The 18,702-nt window shown below is 43.0% G+C and overlaps 1 long non-coding RNA gene across 3 annotated transcripts in view; it reads right to left on the bottom strand.

The window, feature by feature from the left end:
• The window catches only part of LOC108702813, a 75,308-nt gene that overhangs the window by 9,096 nt on the left and 47,510 nt on the right, over positions 1 to 18,702 (bottom strand). For all 3 annotated transcript variants that reach the window (XR_005964634.1, XR_005964635.1, XR_005964636.1), the window contains exons 2-9: positions 17,063 to 17,233; positions 15,677 to 15,819; positions 14,436 to 14,584; positions 12,947 to 13,123; positions 12,698 to 12,855; positions 12,361 to 12,471; positions 9,858 to 9,985; positions 6,034 to 6,151 (exon numbers count right to left, since the gene is read on the bottom strand). This is a non-coding gene — a long non-coding RNA (uncharacterized LOC108702813). The remainder of the gene's footprint in view (positions 1 to 6,033; positions 6,152 to 9,857; positions 9,986 to 12,360; positions 12,472 to 12,697; positions 12,856 to 12,946; positions 13,124 to 14,435; positions 14,585 to 15,676; positions 15,820 to 17,062; positions 17,234 to 18,702) is intronic.

Consider the following 18,702-nt stretch of genomic DNA (forward strand, 5'->3'; position numbering starts at 1 on the left):
TTCTGTAGGTGAAGAAGAGGCTACGGTCCGCAAAGATGATCTATGCTATGTTGTACCCAGCGAGATTGAGAATCACTCTGAATGGAGCAGCACATTTTTTGTGTCCCTGCAGGAGGCGAGCAACTGAATGGACGCGCATAACATATCGGCACTACAGTAATATCCTACCATGGCATCCTTGGGGTCATGAGGTAACTATGTGTTCAATACAGTATCCCCAGCCTGTACTTTATCCTAACCCAATGGTGCTCCGAACAGTTGTATCCAATTGCCCCACAGTTTTTTCTTCATGGAGATGCCAACTAATAGCTGCCCATATGTCTTGCCCCAAGCAGTCCAATCACGACGAGGCCACCTTTCCCCTATTGGGGCCCTGCACACTTCCCGCAACTGGCCCTGAAGAGAGGAAGTTGAGTCTTACCCCACCGAGACTACCTGTTCACAGTCCACAGATGGGACCTGGTTTTAGCGCCACACCTACACAATTGTTGGTTAATTCTGGGATTAATTCTACCCCCAGTTGGGGTTGGGGTGGAAGGGGTGGGACTGGCTATGGGACACTGAAAAAGCCAATGCAGGGTTACGTTTTGTGGGAAGTTCAATGGTTTAAGTTACTGCTCAAGATGTGTTTTTTTTCCTTGAATTATACTTGTCATATGTTACTGTTATATCACACCAAGGGACAATGGGTACGATAGCAATAAGTTGGAATGTGAGGGGTCTCAACTACCCCATTAAAAGGAGGCTGGTCCTGGACTATCTGAAGCAAAAGAATGTTAAGATAGTTTTCCTGCAAGAAACACACTTGGTTGGAGAAAAAACCTTAGCATTAAAAAAGCAGTTGGTGGGCTGGGCTTACCGATCTACCCACTCCGGTTATTTCTCAGGTGTTTCCACTCTAATCCAGTGCCAGGGCCCGCACCCCCTCAAAGCCCCCTGGCAGCCCGACCGCCACTGAAATATGGCCCGTACGGAGGGGGCCCGCACCAGGGCCCGTCCCCCTCTAGTTGCGGTACTTCTCTAATCCAAGACAGTCCCTTTTGTGATGGAAAGTATTGAGACGGATATTAAGGGAAGGTATATTTTCATACATTGCTTCATCAATAATGTGGAACTAATCCTTGCGAAGCTTGGAGGCATCTTCACCCTAAAACTAAATAGCACTCCTGTTTTTCACAATCGCATACGTCTTTGTCTAGAATCGACTCTGCCCTGGTGGACAGCCCAACCTTGCCATTAATTACAAAAGCGCAGTATCTCCCCAGGGGGATCTCTGACCATGCACCCTTAGAAATAGTCCTCCAATTGGAGTGTGTGGTTCAAAAGCCAAAATGGTCTTTGAACCCGGTCTGGCTAAAAATATTAGACAATGAAACCACACCAGATGCTACTATACACGACTTCTTTAACATTAATGTTGGGTCCGCAGACACCCTCACAATCTGGGATGCCTTTATAAGAGGCCATCTAGGGCCAGAGATATCTGCATTTAAAAAGCAAGACTATGCATATCAAAGTAGTCTAGAAAATGCAATAGTGGCAGCAGAAAGGCAAGTTGCCCTCCACCCTACAGGGAATAACCTTAATACTCTTAATATTAAAACAGCAAGAGTACAATCAGTATATGACCCAAAAGGCTCAAAGGCACCAGTTAAGGCCCAAATATATGAACAAGGGGAAATAGCTGGAAAAATGCTGGTTCACTTAGCAAAACAGAATTCATCCCCACCTGCAATTTCGGCGCTGCAGGACATGTCAGGCAATACCCAGGGGTGATCCTGGCCCCTCCGCTGCCTGAGGCAGCAGCAGTTTCTGCTGCCCCCCCTCCCCCGGAAATTCGCTCTTAAAATACCAGGAGCAGCATTTTTGCTGCCCCTGGTACCCAGTGGGGTGCTGCTGCCTGAGGCGACAGCCTCAACTTGCCTCATTGGCGGAGCACCCCTGGCAATACCATCACTCATGTTGAGGGAATTAAACAAACACTCGTGCAATTTTATACAGACCTTTACTGCTGGAAGCTGCAAAAACCGCTTTCTGAGATTGACACCTTTCTAGACAGTTTGAACACCCCTAAACTGGCTCCCCAATATAGGGTTTTTCTGGATGAAAAGATCACAGTAGCTGAAATTGTAATGGCAATTGTGTCCTTCCCTAATGGTTAGGCTCAAGGGCGGATGGGATTCTCATAGAGGTATACAAAAGGCATGTAAAAACCTTGTCACCGCATCTCCTGGAAACCTTTAACGCAGCACTGGCAGAGGGGAGGTTGCCGGGCTCAATGTATGAAGCAGCGATAGCCTTGCTGCCAAAGTCAGGAAAGGACCAGAAGCTGTGTGAGTCATATAGACCCATCTTCCTCCTCACAGCACATGTCAAAATTCTGGCCAAAATACCTGCCAAGCGACTTAGTAAAGAAATCACCATGCCAATGAACCCTGACCAAACCGGATTTATTCCAAGCAAAACAGTAGCACTCAATACTAGACGGCTATTCCTGAATCTCACAGCCAACCATGATAACCGGGGTCAAAGGGCTATAGCATCCCTGGATAAAGCTAAAGCCTTTGACACCGTCGAGTGGCCATATTTATGGAAAACTCTCACTCATTTTGGCATAGGCCCAATCTATCAAAAAATTCTTCAACTACTTTACCAATCCCCCAAGCCTCGTTGAGAGTGAACCTTAACTTGACAACCCCTTTTAAGATTGCGAGGGGGACCAGACAGGGCTCTCCTCTGCCCCCCCCCATTCGCTCAAGCAGTTAGACAAGCAACTAGCATAGTGGGTTTCAATATCCGAGGCTTAGAGGAAAAGATCTAACTCTATGCGGGCGAAACTCTTGTGTACTGCTGGATATAACCCAAAACTTTGGGGAAATATCTGGCCTGAAAGTTAGCCCTTCCAAATCGGTGTTGTTCCTACTAGACCCCCCTGGACCTGACTGGGTACCAGCTATCTGTAGGCTGCAGGTTGTGGACAAATTCACCTACCTAGGGGTGAGGTAACAAAGGACCTTAGCCAATACCTCAAACACAATGTAGACAATCAAATCAGCTGGTTAGGAGAAAAAAATTTAAATTTGGAAAAGCTTACCACTGGGGCCAGTAGGAAAGATACAGCTGAAAAAATGTTTGTCATGCCTAAACTGCTTTATCCGTTGTGGAATTCCCTGGTATGGGTCTCAACTAAAACTTTTGTGACAATTAACACAACACTGAGAAGCTTTATATGGGGACAGTTCAGGCCTAGGGTAAGTCTCAAGACGCTTATGAGACTTAAAAATGAAGGAGGATTAGCCCTGCCTAATATGTTATACTATTTCTTGGCAGCGCAACTTACACATGTAGCTGTAATATTACAACCAACCCGCTACCCCCTCCCCCGCTGTATAAATTATGGGCTGTAGTGGCAAATACCCCAAACCTCCCGTGGGATGCTCTTATTGGAGCTAAGATGAAAGATGCAAACCTAATCCTCACCAATCAACTGCGAAAGGCTCATTCAGTAATGAACTTCTCCCACATGGTCCCACAAACTCCTCTATGTCCAATTCCCCCAAATCGAAAACATTCAACCACCAAACTGTTGGATTACCCTAGGGATTACAGCTATGTCGGATATCAGTATATATCAGTATATGTTTATAAAACCATATACTTCAGAGCTAAATGCGTGGCTGGATTCTTGAGGAATCTGCATAAAGAGCACAGTTCATATAAAAGATAGATTGACCACCACAAGATAACCGTCAGTGAGTTACTACCACCCCATGTCAAACAACACCCAGCATTATCAGCTAAACCCCCTAACTTCTAATTGAGACACTGATTCTCAAGCACAAGCACTCTAGTAGCAATGCCCAGTATCACTGTCTGTCATTTAGCAGGTATTGAATATTCTAATATTAGAGTTCAGGCAGTGCACTGCACTTTTAATAACTTCACCACTTATGTTCCAGCGTACCCTTCGCACAGGGGGCTGTGCAACACCCACACTCTGGCCGACTCTTAATATGAAATACCCATCTGGCAGGACACATGGCAACCTCAAGGGGGTCTACAGGGGAATTGCTCTACTCGCCTAAATTAACTGCACCAGGCCCGGACTGGCAATCTGTCTGGTCGGGCAAATGCCAGAGGGGCCGCTATATATTGTGTTCATTTGGGCCGCACGCTCCTGAGAAACTGCGTCTGACTCACTGTTTCAGTGCCCCCTGAAGCCTGGGAGGTGAAGTAACAGACTAAAGCTGATACCTTCCGATACTCATCGCGTGAACTTGTCCCGCTAGAGCAGCTGGAATCCTAGGAGCACTGCCAGCGGGTGGAGGAGGCGTATGTGCGGGAGAGTAGCACCCCCCAGTGGCTGGATGATAGAATGCAACCTGTACACCGAGTTCCTGGGCAGCATCCGGCACAGCTGCCCCAGGGAGTTGGAAAGATGGCAGCGCCAGGGTCATAAATATATACTGAATTCTCTATATAATGCACAATCCAGCCCTGTCTGTAGGCAGCACCCCAATACAAAACACCTGCCACATCCCCCCCATTTCCTTGTATTGTTACATTTTCATATTATGGGGGGGGGAGCAGAAGGCCGCTGTATATACTGTGTGCCCCCATAGGGCATAGTATAAGGATATCCAAGGGAAATACATTCTTTGCCCCCCCCAGGGTTCCATCAGATTTCCCAGAAAAAGGTGTCCTACGTCTGTGGGTGACGTACCCCATCGTCAGCCAGCCAAGTGCTAAAACCCTGTACCAGATGCAGGCAAAGAGGATCTGCTGGGTGCAGCAGTTGGCCAATGAGTAGCATGGCGTCACCTGCACCGTGCCTTCATAAGCTGGGTGGGGTTCTGTCAGTTCTGCAGCACAGAAAGCTAGTCAATGCCTCTGGGCTAGGGTGAAAGACAGCAGGGCCTTAGTGGGTTTGCTCTCAGTTCTATGAAGGGATGAGACCTCTTCTCCCCCTAGGTATATCATGACGACCAAGTTCACTTTGGGTCCCACAGAAGTTCTTTGAGGAACACAACTACTTTGGGCTGGAGAGGTCGGACGTGATCATGTTTGAGCAGAGGATGCTGCCAAGCTCCCTCCCAGTGCGGGTTGACTAGCGCTAACGGGAGTATTTTTTGCAGGCTCTATTAGCTCGCACCTTTTGTTGGAGATTTAACTCCAGCACTGTAATATCCGTCAGGCAGTGACCTTGGGTGATTATCACAAGAAACTGTAGTTAAGAAACAGTTGTGGGACTATAAAATGGGCATCCCTGATATATATATATATATATATATATATATATATATATATATATATCCATATAGAAAGCTGAAGCACACTGGAATTTGTCAAATTAAAACTTAATTTATTGGATCGACGTTTCGGTCCGCACAGGGACCTTTATCAAGAATCTATCTTGATAAAGGTCCCTATGCGGACCGAAACGTCGATCCAATAAATTAAGTTTTATTTTGACAAATCCCACTGTGCTTCATCTTTCTATATGGATATACATTTTTTTCTCTGAATAGCACCTGGGTCCTTGCTCCAGTAAGTGTGTGCCACAGCCTTTCTACATATATATATATATATACTGTTTCTCATAGTTACCAAATAACTATATGAGCTCTGCATTCTACCCAAAGCTAGGGAATGGGGGGTGCCTTAAGGCTTTGGGTATGTTGGTGTGATTAAGGTTTTGGTTCTTGTTAGTCCAGCAAGCTCAATGGGAGGCAGAAACATCTGGGTGAAAATAGCACAATGCTTTATTCACCAGTAGATCCTTCCAGAAGATTTAAGGAATCCATTCAGATTAGAAAGGGAGTTCCATCTTAAAGTGAGAAAATAGCTTATTAAAGTGTGAAGTTATGGGATTCTCTCTCCCTGAAGCAGCTGTTCTGGCACATATTAGGCAGCTTCAAGAAAGGGTTGACTTTTAGCAATGGGAGAAATACAAGGTTCAGATGGGGGTTTCACCTTCCTCTAGATCAGCCAGCAGGTAGGTAGGTATCATTTAGACAGAGACTGAACACTTACCTGCATCAAGATACCCAAAAATGAAATTGGATGGTTGCTGTTTATTTATAGACGTCAGTCTCAGTTCTTGATTAATCGTCTTCTTTGTCGCCGAGGATTATTGGGAAAATTTGACTTTCTATGGAGACAATAAAACATAGAAAAGACACTCATGAGTTGGACCCTGAATAGAATATAAAGCAGTTCCCTTTCTGTATCGCTCCCAAATTGTACTGCGCTACTGAACATGTCTGCTTCCTTATAAAGAACCAGAAATAATCAGTAATAGGTTTAATAGAATGAAGAAGCCGATTGGCAGAGTCCCTGCCACCTCAAGAGGCCCAGGAGAATAGCGGGCCAAAGGGAGTGAACCTCTAACAAAATAAGCTTAAGTATAGAACTGAATCATAATCCTTGCTCTGTGGATCATTTTGGTGGAAAAATCCTTCCTATAGACATTGCCTTTTCTATTAATGACATTGGCATCAAATACCAACTTTACAGGCCAGGTGGCAGCACCAGATACAGAACTGGCAATTGGCTGCAAGCTTACAGGGACACTGCACCGTGCAAAGCCTATTAAAGCCACTGCCTGGTTGCTAGGGAGAGAGACCTTAGAAACCAGAGAACTATTAACGTGAAATGAAGATCTGTAAAAATTATTTTCCCAATAGAATACTTCTATCTGCCTCAGTGATCTTATAGCGGTGTCATTGCTAAACTACAATTTCCAGCATTCTTTATAATAACCAGTAGCTGAGGTGTAGCTCATTTCACAGCAGGTAGGCCACCAGGGAGATCTCAGAAAGGCCATCATGAGTAGGAATGGGGAAAGTCCAATCAGGGACCCCATGAGATATGATGGTGGCCTTGGTTCTGTGTCACATGTAGCTCACATGTGATTGGCTGATACAGAACCACCCTCTGTGCCATTACCCCAAAGCTGTATGCTACTGGCAGGGGGGTTAATAGGGGAAACAGACCCTCGGGAGTCCCAGGAGAAAATAGGGCCCAGTGTACATCCCATCAAATACCAACAGCCCTAAATATAGACATGAGAGTGCACTGAGGGAAACTGGGGGCCAGTGACTCTGAGAATCAAAATGCAAATGCAGTGGCTGCAAGTCTAATCCCAGTCTCTAGCCATGTGATCACAGCTGCATATAAACTGGAAACCTGCAAACTTCCAAGGATATTATGCCTAGCTATGACTATTAAAGCCATTCCCTGGTTGCTAGGAGGGGAGAGCTTTAGAAACATGAAGCCTATTAAAAGTCAAACATACAGAGCTGTCAAATAAAAAATCTAATTCCTAATAGAATACTTCTGACTAACTTGGTGATGATACTTGTAGTTGTCCAGCTATTGCCAAACTACAAGTCCCAGCATTCCCTGTGACAAGCAGTAGCTGAGTTGTAGTTCAGTTAACAGCTGGTGGGTCACCAGACAGGGGAGATCTAAGCAGGACAACCATCAGTGGAGATTGGGGAGTCTAGTCAGGGGCCCCATGAGTTTGATGATGACCCTGGTTCTAAAGCTGCTTAGGTTTGGGGTTGATTCTGTTTCATTAAGCACAAGTTTGGTCACATGTCACATATGTACCTGAGCATGTGATTGGCTGCCAGTGACTGGGGTGCCATGACTTAGCTCAGTATGACATCACTCCCAGGGAAGCTCTGATTGGATGAAAGTTGTAAGGGAAGTTAACTTGAGGGCTCAGGTATGGATGGCAGTTATTTCCGTTCAGGATTCAGAGGTAAGTGGAACTACTACAGAATCTGGGGGGGGAGATGACATATTACAACAGGGGAATTAGGGATGGATTGCCCCACATGATTTATGGAAGCTTAGGGGAGTGAGGACAAACCACCCAAAACTACCCCTGGTACCAAAGCTCTCAAAATTGACCCCCATTGCCTGCTGTTGTATGTTTGCCTGCCTGTGTATGGCCAACATAAGAATCCCAATCACAACAATTCATTTCTATGTCAATCACCCACACCCAAAAAGGGTTTTTAGCTATTACTCTGTAAAGTCCCCCCTACATGTGCATTTGGTAACCAGGATCACCCACACTTGGGTGGCAGGGGTGTCCAGGGTCCTTGATTGCACCAACCTTTTGTATCTCTCCTAATCAGCTTCATTCTATTAAATCTGCTACTGATTTGTGTGACTGGTTATTTATAGAGGGGCAAGCATATTCAGTAGTGCAGTACAATTGGGAAAAATAGAGAAAGGGAAAACCCTGTATATACAGATATATATGGCAGAGAGGGCTCAGCTCACTACTTCTCCTCTCTATTTTTCTCTCCCCATAAAGCGATTTGCGATTTTTCGAGATTTATTAGAGTTTTTCATCGAATTGCCAGCGACTTGAAGAAGACCATTTTTTAATTTTACATCAAAGGCAGAAGGATAACACCAACTTGCCCAACCCATTGAGGATCATCTGGAGGAAGGTAAGGATCCTGCATTTTCCTTCTGTAAAATGTTTTACAAAGTAGATGAGGCTGAAAAAAGACACACGTCCTTGAAGCTCAACCTTTTGGTGTAACTGCTAGCAAAACCTTACTGACCCTAAAGCTAAACCTGTGCTTCTCTATATACAGCTGAACTACAATTCCCAGCATCCCCTATGAGTTGTAACTCTAAGGCAATGTGTATTTCATGTTCCTTGTATATTTATTGCTACTTTTGAACTTTTATTAAGCCTTTCTTTAGTTCTAAATGCCAACTGTGATTTGACGTCTAGGGTCCCACTCATCCTACCAACTGTCAAAAGCAACTGTTAAAAGCAACTGTCACTAGCATCAGCACTAGTGTGGATGATACAGTAGAATCCCCACTTTAAATGCCCTGATTTTAAGTTTTCCCTTATTTTACATTGTTATTGTGTGGTCCCATCTGTATTTTATGCATAATACATTTCCCAGATTTTCCTAAATTTAACATAATTTTTTTCTGGTCCCCTGAAAAATGTAAAAAGGGGGTTCTACTGTATATAAGAAAAGGCTGCAATAGAAACAAAAGTAGCAAATGGCAGAAGAAAAAAATGCCTAGCATTAGGAATTATTGTGTTATGGTGCAGGAGCACGAATCATAGCACAGCTGGTTATGGGAAGCAGGCACATTGGGTACATGCAGCGATCTCTGCATTAATAGGACAAATGAATCTCAATGCATGATGGGATCTGTAGTCTTATCACAAAACTACCTTTTCTTGGCAGCATTATTCCCCCTATAATATGTGTAAGGTATCACTCTTGGCTGTAGACATTGCCATGTTGCTCAATATAGTTTTAGATCCAGACATTATTCAATATTCCCATATATTTGTGAGCCAGGGTCTTAGAGACCCCAGGGCAGGACTTAACTTTCCACAATTCCATGGGTAAACCTGCAGCAAATAAGCACATACCCCGAATAACACTAACTGGCCATGTAGGTGGCATTATTACAATGTGTAATTGTAAATGGGAATAAGGAATAATTTAAACAGGAAAAAGGAAGAGTTGAAATGTTTTGTTTGGCCACTCAAAGACTTTTGCGGCTGTTGTCTACTTGCTATAGTTTAATTACCATAACAACCACACACCAGATTGGAAATGGAATTAGGAATAGTAGATGGTCTGAAAAGAAATTATACTAGTACTGGTTTAAACCAATGGAGGTAAGAAGTGTGAAAATGTCATAAAATGACTACTTTGTATCAACTTCCCTTTCCCTACCTGCTCAGATGTGTAGCAGTGAGGTTACAAAGAGGTGCTTGTCTTGAGCTTGTAGTTTACCAGCAGCTACAAACAGTTGTATTCTTTATCTCCACTGAAGCAGCCACTTACACCAACCTTTTTTTTCTCATACAGGAGCGTCAAGATGGGTGCCGGACATTCTGGCATCTTGCGTCGGCCCCGGCATTCTGAGGTAAGGCAGATGGAAATATCAAGCTGTCGCTTCATGCCTGACGATTAGAGATCTTACCAACAGACAGAAAAGAAAATTCCTCAGATTATAAGAAATATTTCATAAACCCATTTGACAAACAGTTCTATTTTTCTGACGTTCATGACAAATATCATAGTAAGTTAGGTTGAAAAAAGACACACATCCATCAAGTTCAACCTTTTGACTTTTTTGCCAGTTGATCCAGAGGAAGGCAAAAAAAACCATTTGAAGCCTCTCCAATTTGCCTCAGAGGGGAAAAAAATTCCTTCCTGACTCCAAAATGGTGATTGGTCTAGTTCCTGGATCAACTTGTACTATGAGCTATCTCCCATAACCCTGTATTCCTTCACTTGCTAAAAAGTCATCAAACCCCTTCTTAAAGAAGAAAAGTCTAAAATAAAATAAAGCTTTAATTATTGGCCATAAAATGTAAATATTATTACCAGCAAGCATTTCTTCATTCCGTTTTTTATCCATTCTTGCGCTGTAATCGTTTTTCAAATAAGTGGCAAACTGCACAGAAACGGATGTCTTTGCTCCAGTCCATAAATCCTTCTAATCAGGGCACACGCATGCGCAATCCGTCTAAGAGTAGCCCTGCGCAATCGCACTATGATCTCCTGTCTTCCCGAGAAGACCCATTCGTCATCCCTAAACTCTCTCTCTCTGCCTGCATTTACTCCACCTTGATTGATGTTCCCCTTTGCCTGGTAACAAAGGGAAGCTTTGAAGTGAGCACAGGAACAGAGGACACGCAAATATACCCAGCGTTCGGTCTGTAAAATATATTGTGGCACTTACAGGTTTATTCAAAGAATGTGCACTATAGATGCGACACCAATGCTTATCACTGTGTAGCGACGTATGCGCGCTTGTTTGGTTACACCACAGGGTCACGGAAGAGGCGCATGCGCACTAGAGACAAAGCGCAGGGAGGCAATTTGAAAATGGTGGTGCCAAAGCTTACACTATAGAAAAATTTTGGAATGGAAGTGCACAAAACTGTAAAGCCATTGCAATTTTCAATGCGGCGTTTCAGGAGGGGGGATAATGGCAAAGAGAAAGAGGGAGGTTTTTTTTTATAACTTTCCATCTCCTTTAAAGCTATCTAATGTATCAGCCTGTACCACTGATTCAGGGAGAGAATTTGACTGTAAAAACAAAACCCTTCCAATCAATTAGGAGGAAACTCTTTTCTTCTAATTGGAATGGGTGACATCATTGTTCAATATTCAATATCGTTCGCGAGCACTTAACCATTGTTTCTTAATTGTTTCCCATTCTCTATAGACTGTCGACATCAAACAGTCTCTTGATGCTTGTGAGCCCCAGGTAGGTGTCTCTCTTTCAGAAATGAAGCAGGAGTTGGTGAGAGTCATCCAGAAGGAGATGAGGATAGCAGCAGGGGCCGAAAAGCTGTACCATGCCACCAAGGACAGAAAGACCAGAGCCCTGATGAAGGAGCTGAGGAAGAGCAGTGAGAAGAGGCTGAAAGCCCTTTACTCCTCTCTCCTCAAGCTCAATGAGGAGATAGCTCGGAGGGAAGCAGAGCATGTTCCAGGTGAGTCACAACAGGCTCTAGCCTCTTTTCTATTGGCATTATATGGGGGAACGTGTGTCATCCTAACATCCCATCCACTATCCCTTCATGGACATTAGACTAAGCCCCACAGAATTATAAATGAATTGTATGGCTTTTGCATGTACTTTTCAAACCACTGATTATTAATAGCATTTTACCAAATCAAGAAACATCCTTAAGCCTTAGGTTCAAGAAAGTTTTTATATTTGAAAATTCATTCACTATGTTTATTTACTGTCTCTTTAGATGCAGCAGTGGAGACTGCTAGTGACACTGGTGTAAACCTCCCAGCAGAAGAGGTCAGCGCACCTGAGGTTCAGGTTGTTTCAGAACCTGCCAGTGATTCTTTCCAAGTGAGTATTTTATACTGATGCCATTCATTTCTTGGCCAGAACATAAACATTGCTTTTATCATATCCATGTGATGCCACATTCATTCATTGCACAATTGTCCCTTGTTTGCAGCATCAACATGACGAATCCACTGAAGAACCAGTGCCAGAGGTAGACGAGGTGCCTGAAGAGCCATCGGAGAGGTGAGGATATTGTGGAGTTTATTAGAGACCAGATTAAATCCCTATCCCATACATTTATCAAATAAAATCTTCACAATAACAGGATTATTCTTCTGATTAAAGTAGTTAGATTGGCACAGAAGAGGACAGATGGTAATATGCACCTGCACTTTGGCTGGGAGATTACACAATACATAATTCAGTAGCACAAAGCCACCTATGAATTATGGCTATGGGGTGCTGTGCTATTGAGGATTATGGAGAATGAATCGGCTAAGGGTAAAAAGAAACGCAAAATAACAAACTTACCTTTCCTTATAGTGAGATATCTGTGGATGAAGAAAACATCAGCCCAACTCCACCTGATGCAGCAGAAGGATGTCCACGGGCAGTGACAAAGGACCCACAGTAAGATGCAACCTGCACATGATGATACTATTAACATTTCATTTGAAATAAAAATGAGTTTCACTTTGGGTATTTCTTTTTCAGGGCTTTGCAGTTGACCAACTACACACTGCAAGATTTCAACAAATGTGGTTTCCTAGGCGAGGGCGGATTTGCCAAGGTAATATTAAACTTAATCCATAATTAGGATGACTATTGACACATGCAAGAACAGTGGCTAAACAGTTAGTTCTGTTACCTTGCAATGCTGGGGGCAAGTATGGATCGATTCTTGCAGTTCTCTGAAAGGGGTATGGATGTTCTGCATGTATCTTCCTGCATTTCCTGAGATTCTTTCTTATTCCAGGTTCTCCTTGTTGAACACGCGGCAACCAAAAGATCCTATGCCCTGAAAATCTTGAAAAAGGAGAGCATCACCTCCTCAAGGGGCATTGAAAGGTCAGTTTATGGAAATGATCATTTTAGCATGGTGGGCTTTGTTACTTACCCATGTCCCTTGTTTTGACAATGAATGTTTTTAATATTCAGGATCTTGCTAGAGAAACGGGTTGCTTTCGCCGTTGCTGACCACCCTTTCATTGTGGATATCCACGCCACCTTCCAGTCAGAATACCATCTATTCTTTCTGATGGAGTACGTTGCTGGCGGCTGCTTAAAGAGTTACCTGCAGAGGGAAGGTGCATTTGAACAACCAAGAGCTATGTAAGTACAAATTAACCTTTACCTAGAGTCATGCGGGTGCCATTCATACAAAGTAAGTAGTATATGGGGTCTGGCTCCTTGTTTATCTAACAAAGGCAAGAGGATGTAAGAAAACATCATTATTTAGAAATACATAACACATTTATTTAAGCGGAGCTGCATGCAGAACATACCATGATAGTAAGTGGGTGTCTTGACTTACAGTGAGCCAGTAATATTTAGACAGAGATACACTACACTAACAGATTAAATGACTATGTATTCAATAACCTAATGATGGGAGTCTCTTTGCAGGTTCTATGCTGCTTGCACGCTGATGGCCATTTCGTATTTACATGAAAATGACATCATACACCGGTAAGTATATTTATTATTTTCATGTATATGAAACATTTTGCAATATAAAATGTAAGGAAACATTACTGCTAAACATATCAGACAAAGGAATAGAAGCCAATATTAATATCCCCTGTAGAGACAAGAGCAAGAGAACTTCAGCCTTGTGCTTTTAAAAGGCCATGGATCTACTAATATCCTTATATTTTACAAAATTAATTGTATTATTCACGTTACATCACTAATTATTTCCCCTTTTGTCACAGTGTCCCAGATATGTTGTACTTTGCTAACTTTTGCTGTTGTTTTACCACAGAGATCTAAAGCCGGAAAACCTGCTCTTAGACAGCAGCGGATATGTTAAACTGGCTGATTTTGGGCTGAGCAAAGACGGTAAGGATTCTAATAAACTAACACATCAACAAAAGGTTCAGTTTTACATAATGTTATTGAGGTTCATGAAGTGACTGACATTTGTAGTTTCATATTATGAGAAAGTGAGAGTGAACTTTTCCTACTAAGTTATGCTTTAGCAGAGCAGATTAAAGGAGGAAAGAAAAGGTGAAATCACTGGAGGGTGCCAACTGTTAGGCATATCCCCCATTGATTAGTATCACTTAATGTTCAGTTTGTTTGCTGAGCATGCAGGTCAGGATGAAAAGAAAACTGAACAGTTACTGTATGTGTCTAATGTGGCCCAGCAACTAGTGGCCAACTGGCTAAAAGGTTAGAGAGAGACGCAACATAGTGATTTGTGTTCTGGCTGTTACCTTAGACATCTGTTTACTCCAGCTATTATGGATCACATTTTTCGGCTGACTATATTGAAAACATTTTTTTCACAGACAATATTTTACCCAGTTTCATTATCAAACTAAACATTGTTAAACTGAGTCGATACAGATAAATAAGCCCCAAATGATCATCCGTTTACTTACAATAACTGATTTTTTCAGGAATTGGCTACGAAGGCCGAACAAGTAGCCTGAAAGGATCGTTTGGCTACATGGCGCCAGAAGTCCTCGCCAGGGAGCCATACTCAAGATCTGTCGACTGGTGGTCTCTGGGCATTGTAATATACGAGATGCTAGTTGGGGAGGTAAGTAGAAACCTTAATAACTGGACGGAATAGGCAACTGTTTATTAACTTAATAACATCAAGCATCAGCTATATTAGTTACATATGGCCACAGAGCAAGAAGTTGTTTGTGTGGCAGCATTTTTGCATTGATTGCATTTGTAGGGAATATAAGTGGTATGCTAAGATATGCCCACTACAATCTATCCTTACAAACCCCCTTAATGTATGTAGTAACAGGTTTTGAAGCCTTCTTAGCCACTTCAACTGATTAGTTCTATAAAATATAGTAACAGAAAACTTTCTTATGTTCCACATTTCAGAAACCAATGCTGAGACCATCTACTGGTTTAGTCGTCCCGAGGTTCCTGGCAGGAGATGCCGTCAATTTAATATCAGGGGTAAGTTACTCAGTAAGTTAAGGGCGCAAGCTGTGAACTAACCAGTAGTTCATGAAAAGGTAGCACTATCCTTGCATTCCTTAAATCATTTCCTTCCAATTTGTGCAGTCTAACTGTGTATTAGCCTTTATAGCCATTAACTGCAACATAGCTTATCTGCTAATGTTTCTAAGGTCAATCATTCTCTTTCTTTGTAGCTCTTACAGCGGGACCCATTGAAGCGGCTGGGCTCAAGTGAAGAAGATGCATGTGATGTTATGCATCATTATTTCTTTCGAGTAAGTTCATCTTTCAGTCAACTTTTGGTAGCTACAGAAATGAACTAAGGGTAAGGCCACACGTGGAGATTCGGCACTAAGGCAACTTTGGGCGACTATTGAAAACGCAAACGTCGCGTGTGCATTAGCGCAGGCGACTTTTCATTGTAGCCTATGGGGAAACCCGCTGAGGCAGTTCGGGGAGATAGTCGCTCAAAAGACGAGGGGATTAGTCGACAGGCGAAAAAATCTCCTCGTGTGGGCTAGGCCTAAAGGTACAGATGAAATCCAAATGTTTATATGCTAATCAAACATATTTTAAATAAAATAAAAGTTTAAGTATGCTAAGTAACAATTAATAATAAATGTTTTTATATTGTCTATTAACCAGAGCATTGACTGGATGGCTTTGCTAGAGAGAAGAATGCAGCCCCCGTTCATACCTGAGGATGTTAGACTTTCCGAGGATGGAGATCAACATCTAGTTCTAACTCCTCCCTCTGAGGGTTCCTTGGAAATGGAAAAGGAGATTGCGGAAGCCTTTAGGGACTTTGATTATACCGCAATGTAGAGCTCCAGGATCAACCTGCAATGCCAAAATCACCAGCGTGAGATCTTGATTTGTATTTCCCTTCCTTCCTCTGCAGTAGGACCAGCGGTGCCCCCACTTGCTCCACAGCTCAACCAGCAGTGCCCCTCCTCCTTCCACCTCCACCAGTAGTGCCCCTCCTCCTTCCACCACAGCTCCACCAGAGTTGACCCTCCTTTTACCACCATAGCTCCCCCAGTGGTAAACTATAAATATGGTATCATAAACAGGAGCGCACTTAAGCTACTCGGTAGACCCAGCATTCCTTTTCACTCCATCCCTCAGTGTGCAGACGCCGGGGTCTGTGGGCTGCCTGGGGTTTAATGGAATGGAATAGAATGCAGAGTTCACCAAGCAGCTTAATGATGCTCATGTGTATGCTACCATATTGCTTTCTATATCTTATCCTTCCTCCATACCACCAGCGGTGACCACCCCCTTTCAATAATAGTTACACCAGTGTTGTCTCCCCTATAAAATATGGTATCATAAACTGGAACACCATTAAGCCACTCGGTAGACCCTACATTACTTTTCACTCCATCCCTCAGTGTGCAGACGCCGGGGTCTGTGGGCTGGCTGGGGTTTAATGGAATGGAATAGAATGCAGCATTCACCAAGCAGCTTAATGATGCTCATGTGTATGCTGCCATATTGCTTTGTATTTTTTTCCTTCCACCCTAATACCACCAGCGGTGACCCCCCCCCTTTAAATCAGTTACACCAGCGGTGCCTCCCCTTTCCATATAAAATATGGTTTCATAGACAGAATCCCCCTTAAGCCACTCGGTAGACCCTGCATTCTTTTTCACTCCATCCCTCAGACTGTAGAAGCCGGGTCTGCAGGCTGTGTGGTTTCCAATAGAATGGAACAGAATGCAGCGTTCACCTAGCAGCCTAAAAGGTGCTCATGTGTATGTTGCCATATTCCTTTCTGTTTCCCTTACCCTATTTCCCTTAATTAAGTATGACGCGTTGATCCTGGGAGCAAATCCGATTGCCATTAAGGAGTCAGGAAGGAATTTTTTCCTCTAGTTTCTCAGAGGTTTTTTGCCTTCCTCAGGATCAAAAAGCGTAGTTTTTTCATTTTTATCAATAATAAATAAATTCTTACATATTTAATTAACTTTCATGTCGCTGTGTGTATCTTTATTCCGGGTATTGGTCTGTCTATGTTACTAGAGAGGGGGAGGGTGTAAGAAAATGGCTTGCAATAAAGAAACACTGAAAGGTTCAGTACCTGTGAGTGACACCAGTCCTACTGCAGGTATGGCTGCTCCACCAAGCATTATCACACTGGGCCGGAGATTTTTTTTATAATAGTTATTCTTTGCATTCTCCCACCATTCATCATCATCGTATGAAGGCTGAATGCTCAATGCACCTGCTGGTACATACACGCATCAAAAAGCTGGGGAAGAGAAAAAAAATCATTAATAAAATAAACTCAGGGTTTAGTGACACTTGAATGTATCACAGTAAGAGTAAGTCCTTATAAAAGCACAAGACAAAATTGTGAATGTATTTAAGGCCCTAAGGATATATAACTTGTAAATTGCTGCAGCCGTATTAAGAATAAGGAATGGATCCCACTCTCCCTTTCATAGCTGATCAGGTGCCATCTCCATAGGGAATATAATGCACATGAGCAAACTGGCTCTCACCTGACCTGAGCCCAAATCAGTGAAGGTTAACTTGCACAATAAAATATTCATTGTCAGATGTGAAGATGGCTATGGGTACAAAGCCTAAATCTATCCCTGTAGGGTTACTATGCAGTTGTTTCTCCTATTAACACAAAATTCTGTTAGGTGAGCAGTAATGCATAGAATCGATTTGCATTACAGAGGTATAGGGAAATCCTTTGGATTTGTGGCACACAGGTAATGAATTTCTATGTGTCAAATCCACTCCCCTTTAAAAATACATGGGGGCTCATATTGTGGGGTTCACATCGACCAGGCACGGAAATGTTTACTGATTTGTTCATAGGATTTGTGGAATGCTTCAATGTCTGATAGGGGATGCTCAGGGTTTTGGCAAGCGTCTTCTTCTCTACCACCAGCCCCTTCTCCCATAACCTACCCTGATTGGCCGACTCGCCATGTCACATGCAGGGTTTGAAAGTTGTCATTGGAAAGAATGGGTAGAGTTCAAAACAAATAGCTGTCATAGGAGACTTTGTAAATATGAAAGGTGTGCAGTATGTGTTTTAAGTTAAACTGCTTCTACTTGTTGGTATTGAGTCTGTTTGCACCTTAGCTGCCCTGTGCCAGAGGAGAGTGAAGTAGGCACTGGGTTTAAGGAAGGAGGCAAGCCTGTATCCTCAGCTCTCTTTACCCAAAGAAGGTCCTGAGCTAATTTTCCTTCACTTCAGTAGGCATACAGTACCTTGAATGAGCTCTAGCAGAGCTTGAGTGATACACTGTTTCTGTACCTTTAAGAGGTGGTACCTTAGGTACACAGGGTAGAGATAGCTACATTGACCAATCACCTTTAATAGCAGGGAGAAGCGAGCTAGACCAGGTGAACGTACCCTGAACTATATAGCGTGTAATCCAAATGGAAGAGTGCGCTGGGATGAGCGCCCCTGTGAAGTTACCTGGTAGCTGAAGCAGAAGTTCCCAGCTGGCCCCAAGTGAGGCAGCCCCAGGATGAAAGTAAAGAATCTCTACTTCAATGAGTGGCCTATGAAAATGAGCTTGTTGCAGCTGGCACTGTATGAAGTGGTTATAGACTGCATTATTACATTGCTCTAAAATTATATTACACAATAGTAAAGAATGCCAACTAAGAAAGACATTTCTAGAAATTAAGTACAAAGGTGAAAACATCTCCCCCTTATATAAAGTCTTCAACACTCACGTTTTGAAGCCTGGG

Source organism: Xenopus laevis, chromosome 9_10S (assembly GCF_017654675.1).
Source record: "Xenopus laevis strain J_2021 chromosome 9_10S, Xenopus_laevis_v10.1, whole genome shotgun sequence".
NCBI lineage: Eukaryota > Metazoa > Chordata > Amphibia > Anura > Pipidae > Xenopus > Xenopus laevis.